The sequence below is a fragment of the Strix aluco genome, chromosome 11 (assembly GCF_031877795.1).
Source record: "Strix aluco isolate bStrAlu1 chromosome 11, bStrAlu1.hap1, whole genome shotgun sequence".
In the NCBI taxonomy this organism is placed as follows: Eukaryota; Metazoa; Chordata; class Aves; order Strigiformes; family Strigidae; genus Strix; species Strix aluco.
The window spans coordinates 23,808,273-23,815,514 of NC_133941.1; positions in this window are offsets into that span (position 1 = coordinate 23,808,273).

The following is a 7,242-nucleotide window of genomic DNA, read 5'->3' on the forward strand; positions in this document are numbered from 1 at the left end:
TGAATTTGCAGATTTTCAGGAGAGGCTTAGGATACACGAGATAAAACGGCTTAGCAGGAAGAGAGTAAGGGCATATTTTGATCCTTACTGCGAGTGTAACATAGCCCTGGCCTAACTGGCTCTTTGTCTTTTGTTCACCTAGGTACAACACGAGTTTTGAGTGCCAAAGCTTTTCCCACGTCTTCCACGTCTGTTAACGTTCACGAAGTAGATGCAGAAACGTGCTACAATCTATCATGGGCTGTGGGCTTGCAAATTTGAACCGCTGTTCTCTGCAAAGAACACGCGGTACAGGCACTCTGCCATCCCCAGTACTCCCAGTAACACACGCGCAGAGCACAAACATTCCCGTAGAAGACCTTGCGCCCAGCGTCCTCGCTAGGTAAGTGGCCTTGCTGGGAGGCCCGTAAGAGCTGGTGGAAAAAGCTGCCACCTCACTACTCTTTCATCTTCACCCAAAGGGATCTTGTGTTGGAACAGTTCCCCGCTCTCCAAGTAGGTGCCTTATTCTTGGAGGGAAAGACACGCAGACATCACCTGGAGACGCTCGTGTCCCGCTCAGCGCCGTCAAGCCTCTACTCTGCTCCCGCCCGGCTGATCCGCAGGGGATCCCACTTCCCACAAGTGCTGCCGTCTCTCACGTGACTCCACTGATGCGCTGACCCTGGCAAAGCCGCAGCCCAGCTTTATTCCCAGCTCCCCCGGTGAAAGGCCTCGCGACATACCGGTAGCCCTTCCATTCTCCGTGCGTGAGGAGCAAGTAGGCTACATCTCGCCCGAACAAACCACGCAGAGCCCAACACTTTACAGCGTCCCGGCGCCGCTCCTCTGCGAGACCCCGACCCCGCCGGGGCCCCGGCTACGGGCAGGCCACGCCACCGCCCCCGGACGCCCCGTCCAACCGCAGGAGCGGCCGCTGCGGGCCCCGCCCGGTCACCCAGGACACGCCCCGCCAGGGTCTGGCACCCGCGTTGCCCGGGCCAGGGGCGGGCGCGGGATTCCCCAGCCGGGGCCCTTCCCCCGGGACTGGGACACCCCCCACCCCTCCCGGGACTAGGCCCCCCTCGCCCTGGGACACCCCCGAGGCCGTTTGACGCCTGGCACTTCCCCCCCCGCCCGCCCCCTCTGCAGATGCGCTGGCAGACGAAATAAACTTTCGAGAGACTTCAGGGAGAAGGATGGGGGGGCCGTGGCAAAGGCCTTGCTGAGCTCCACACGGATGGCAGCCACAGCTCTTCCTTGGCCGCGGAGCTAGCCACGCTCCATCACAGAAGGCCACTAGGCTGCTCAGGCCGCACACGCCCAGCCTGCGCTCTCTTCCGGGTCCCTTGTGCATCACAAATAATTTAAGAAAATACTTTTTTTCTGGTTTATTGATTGACTTTGCTCTGTCACAGACGCCCGCGGTGACACGCTGCCTATAAATACTGACCGCTCAGCCCCCGGCCCCCACTGCAGCAGCAGCAGCATAACAGGAGGGCAGGGGGCCATGGCCCTCGCCCGCCACCTCCTCCTCATCCTCCTCCTCCTGGTGGCCCTGCACGCCAGGGCTGCCCGGGCTGCTCCATGGCGACCGCGGGGAGCAGGTAAGCCAGCGGCCACTGGCGCAGCCTTTCACGGGCCAGCGGGCTCTTCTCCCCGAGAAGCGTGGATGGTGGCTTTTTCCCTCCAGTGCTTCAGCGAGGGCTTTGTCTCTGCGTGCCAGAGGGAAGGGGCTGGGCTCAGCGATGTGCCCCGGTGCACCTTCCCTTTCAAAGCTCTCTTTGCTGGCCGCTCTCACCCTGTGCTGCTCCTGGCGCTGGCTGCCGTGCCGGCGGGCTTGTTGGGGCCGAGTTCAGAGCCGGTGTGAGCTCCAGGGAGCCCTTTCTTCCGGCAGCTTGGTGCGGCGCTTCGGTTCCTCCCAGCGTGGTGCCGCTGCAGGTCAGCCGGCGTCGCCCGTCGGGATCGCTGTGTGTCTGCCAGAGCAGCGCAGAGCGGGAGCCCTCCCGTGAGCCGAGGCCCAGAGCGATGCCCTGACTGCCAGACTGGGCAGGGGCTTCGAGGGCACCTCCCCGTCCCCCTGCATCCTCCGTGCCTCAGCCACGGGCAGGTTTTACCTGTCGTCTCTTCTTTTTGGCAGTGATCTCAAAGCCCAGACCAGACAACCCAAGCAAAGCAGACTCAGGTACTGAGCATTCCCGCTGGGGTCCCCAAGTGGGAGACGCATCCCGAAACCTGGCAGCGGCTGCAGGCAAAGGCCGAAGGGGAGAGCAAGGCTCGAGTGTCTCTTGAGAAGGCCCGACTCCGTCCCCTGGGGGAGTGGGAGCTGGCCTGGGGGCAGGGAGAGTCGGGGGTGGGTGGCTCTACCCACTGCAGGGATGGTTTTTGTCCATGTTCCTCGAAGCAGCGACTGGCCAGGCAGCTGCGCTCCCCCCGCCCGTGCTCTCCTTCTGGCTGCCAGAGTTTTGTTTGGAGGGACAACCTGTCCCAAAGGGCGGGAGGGTGCCCCCAGGCACCAGCACTGGGGGAGACAGAACTTCCTGGGTGTATGGAATGTGCTGTGAGCTTACCGGTGGTGCACAGGATGGGCTAATGTCCCGAATTGCTCCTCCAGATACGGTCAGGGAGGAAGCCCAAAGGATTCCAGTCCCCAGAGCAGTGCGAGCGTTTCCTGTCGCCAGGATGTGCGGTGGCACTGCATGATTGCCACGTTAGCGATGGTGATATCTGTGCCACTTGTACTGTTGCTCTGCTGTTTCTTCATCTGGCGGTACAGGAAGATAAAAGTGTGAGTTGATGATTTCTTCCCCCCCACCCCACTTCCTTGGATGGCCGCTCGTGGGCTGTCTGTGGCGCAGAGTCCCTGTGTCTCACCTGCAGCCGAGCGTCTCAGCTGTCTTTTGTCTCCACAGGAAGGTCTCTGCAGCATCAGGAAACCCCAGGTCTGCTCTTGGGCTTCTGTTGAAGTTTGCATTATAAACAGACAATAATTAAAATAAAATTTATTTTAATAAAATCAGCTGGCAGTTCAGCAATTATTCATAAATGGTAGATCCATATGTCTGTGAGACCAAATGCTGTTGCTACACAGACTCCTGGGATTCAATGACAATCCAAAACACTTGGTCACTCACTCACTTCAAAAGTGTGAGGCTCTGAACCTTGAGGACTTAGTTTGGGCAGTGTCCTGACCCAGGGGGGGAACCTCAAGGAGTTTCCTTGGGTTGGGTCCCGACCCAGGGGGAGACTCCTTGACTGCAGCGTGCTGCTCCAGAGTGGACTAGCTCAAAAAGGCTCCCCCAGGGGACTCCATTTATACCTGAGCCAAACCTCATCTGTGGTCACTATCAGCCCTTACTGAGGGCCCCAATTACTGTAAGGCCCTCAGAACAAGGGCACGAAAAGAAAGAAATCAATGGCCACTATGTTTCAGCAGCCAGGAAGCCCCATTTCCATCGAGCGAGTGCACCTGCCACACAACCCACCCCATGACTACAGTCATGGTTCGGCTGGTTTCCTTGCAGTGGTGGCACAGTTGCCTCTTGCCTCCAAGATTAAAAGGGAGTGCAGTCCCACCGAGTTTCAGTGCTCATTGGTAGATCATCATTCCCAGATAACCACACAAATCTCAAAAGACATACTCTGCTATTAACACAGACTTCACTACTTATACACAAATATAACCTATTATAATACAAACCATAACAAACATAACCACCATCATTATCAAAACTGAAGGAAATGAATTAACCATTCTGACAAGGAAAATTCAAACATATCCAACCCACCAGTTAATACCACAACAATTGCCTTTGAGTCTCTTGCCACTTTCTTCATTTGTGAAGAAAGAAGATTCATGAAGTAGCATGAACACATTCGGGACACAGAAACACCTTCCTCCCTTAACAGCACAAAGTTCAATCACATTCTTCTAAAAGATGCCAAGTTCACAAAAATTCATTCACCACCACATCGTCATCCAAGTCCTGATTGTTCGTAGCGCTCACTACCACCATTGCCAATAGGGGTGCCGAAGCCATCTGTTTTTCCAAGATCCTGGAAGAAATCAGAACTATACCTCGGATTAAAACCCGGGCATCAAGTTAAAAGTCAGGAATTATCCATCGGGCACTAATACAGTGAGTTCTTCCGCCTTTACCTAGGGCCTCCCAGGCACGTCACCCTCTAGGTTTTACTAATGTTGTAGGCACAACGCCAACTGAAGGTAACTTTACCATGACAGGTTGGCCTACCTATATTTTCGATGGCAACTGGCCCTTGTGAGCACCAGGCGATAACCCCATGGCGCAAAATGCTTGTATCTTTGGGTTCACATAATTTCCCCAGCAGTTATTAACAATAAAAACCACTTGTGATAACCATATGTCCCAGTTGTGTCTTGAGACAACCGAAACCATTAATTCACTCGACAATGCCATTAGCCTGAGGATGAGATGGTGTATGAAACACCAACTTAGCACCTTCTCCTGGTGCCCAGTCTTGCACCACTGTGGCTGTGGAATGTGGTATGTTGTCACTTTGAATACATTCAAGGATGGGCAAGATACTAAACCATCATCACAGAACTTGGACTGTAGGACATCTTTTGAACTGAAGACAGGCAATTTTCCCAGAAAGCAGGTATGGCCTACAGAGGACAATAAGCCAGCAACTGGGATCAGGGATTGATACTCAGGACTGCTGATCCCACTGCTCAGGCTCCCAGTTCTGAGCTGATGGCGGCAATTAGTGATTGCTACTTTACAACGTTCCCCATTGACACAGGAGCCCAAATATCAGGGGTAGATAAGGACACTTACAAAGGACAGCCTCCACTTGGCAAGCAGTTCCTCTTCTAGGTGGCAATGGTAAATCACTACCCACCCACTGGTCAGGGCTAAATTCATTCTATCTAATGGACCGACAGTCAGGCCTTACTTTTAGGTCCCTGTAAGAGGTTAGGCACGGATGAGTTGAAGGGTCAGTTGTGGGTGGACTCGCGGGGGGTGGGGGGGTGGGGAAGCGGGAAATAGGGGCACCATGTGCTCTACCCCACAGTTTACCTTGCATCAATGCATCCCTGACTGTGAACCTGTTGCAAATGGGTCATGAGCATGAGGTCCAGGTCCTGTCCATTTATCCTACAAGTCACCATCTGGGCTGTTCCTGAACTGATGAAAGAGCTCGAAGAACGGGGAAGTGTGGTCAAGTCTCATTCCTGCTACAATTCTCCCGCATGGCCAGTAGAGAAACTCATGGCAAGTGATGACTCGCCGCAGGTTACAGAGCCACTGAACTGCTCCACTGAACTGCTCACTGTGGCTGTTCCCGGTCTGATTGATACACTCCATTGTCTCAATGAACAAGCCTTGCCATGAATGGCAACAGTAGAGTAGAGCAGTAGCTCCGCTTGATCCCCTGCTGCTGCGCAGGCTACAGCATGTCCAGACGTGCACCCAAAACCTCTGGTTGCTGTGTCTCATGGCTAAGGCAGAGTGAAATAATAGAATGGTTTGGGTTGGAAGGGACCTTTAAAGGTCTTCTAGTCCAACTCCCCTGCAAGGAGCATCTTCAACTTGATCAAGTTGCTCAGAGCCTCTAGGGATGGGGCATCTACCACCCCTCTGTTTCCAGTGTTTCTCCACCCTCATTGTTAAAAAAAATGTCTTCCTTATATCTAGTCTGAATCTACCCTCTTTCAGTTTAAACCCATTACACCTTCTCCTACCACAACAGGCCCTATTAAAAACTCTGTCCCCATCTTTCTTATAAGCTTCTTTTAAGTATTGAAAAGCTCCAGTCAAGTCTCCCCAAACCTTCTCTTCTCCAGGCTGCACAAGTGCATCTCTCAGCCTTTCTCCACAGGAGACATGTTCCATCCTCTGACTGTTTTTGTGGCCTCCTCTGGACCTGCTCCAACGGGTCCACTCAAGTCCCCTTTGTGCACCACAATGCTTTGCATTACTCAGTCTCATTATGCACAGTCCTTCTCCCCATGTCCCTGTACTTGGCAGCTCCATACACCAATTCTGTTGGCCTCCATGTATCTGCCACTAGCACCTGGCCATGATCAAACGTTACAAAGTCAGCATTTTCAAGGCCATTCTCTACACTCTCTTCACTGGTGTGTGTAGACAGCAGAGTGTGTTTGTACTCGCAGTCACAGCACAGCCAGGAGAGGCTGCTGCTATGGAGCTTATCCAGGTTCTTTCAATCCTTTCTTCCAGACTTCAGATCCCTGCATCCTTTACCTCTCCTCCCTCAGTCCCAGACTGCTGCGAGACACCAATCTGTGCAGGACCTGTGCAGCATCACTTTTCAGCCATGCCTCACAAGGCATTCTTGGCATTTGGAGAGCCAAAATCCCAGAGAAGGGGAAGAGGAGGTACCTGTTTCCTTGCAGAGAGCCCTGGGGTGAAAGCTGGAACAACAAAGGGTTCAGGGAACCCACACGAAGCTGCCTTTCCTTGGCCGTGCTTAAGGAGACTGTATTGTAGTCACTGACTGGATCTAAAAAGCTCCTTCCCCCGTCTCTGCTCGCCCAATGGAAATTCTTAGTGCCTTTGGATCATGTGGAAACCTACCTTAGAACTCATCTAGGCCTGGTTTGGGGGCAAAATCCATCTTTTCTAACGCAAGTTGCTGAGGGTAAGTTTGCTCTTTGGGCAGATTCTGAAGTATATGAACCCCTTGCAGCATCAGTCCAATCCTGCACACCAGCTGGAGGTGCCTAGCAGCCTTCCCCCAGCACACCGGTGTGTGAGGTGGCTGAGCGGGAGAGCAGGCATCGCAGAAGGAGGCCATAAACGCCCTAACTTGCATGTTTTTATACTCAAGATTCTTCTAGCGATGTTTTGGTAGTTACCATGTCTTACTACAAGTTGGGAGTGAGCTGGCTGGTGGACTTGAGGCAAGAGGCTCCAGAAAGGGGAGTCCTAATGTTGCGGAGATGGACAGCACTGCAGCAGCAGAGGGGTTTCTCCTGTACGGCATGGCTGGGGCTTCGAGGATTCTGCACCTCTGACATGACTTTGTGCTAAGGCTCAGTAGAGATTGTGTGTTTTCTGTGGTTTACCGCAGTAGCTGTTGCAGGGGGAGCTTCACAGCTGCTGGTGGTACTGAGGGGAGCTTCTAATGGGAGAGGAATTTCCTGGAAGAACAGAGAAGGCAGTAGATGCTAGAGGGGGTCCTCCTGTCCCATCCTGCCACTAGCTCGTGGCCATTTTGCTGCAGCAGGAGTAGGTGATGGAGTGTCAGCATGAC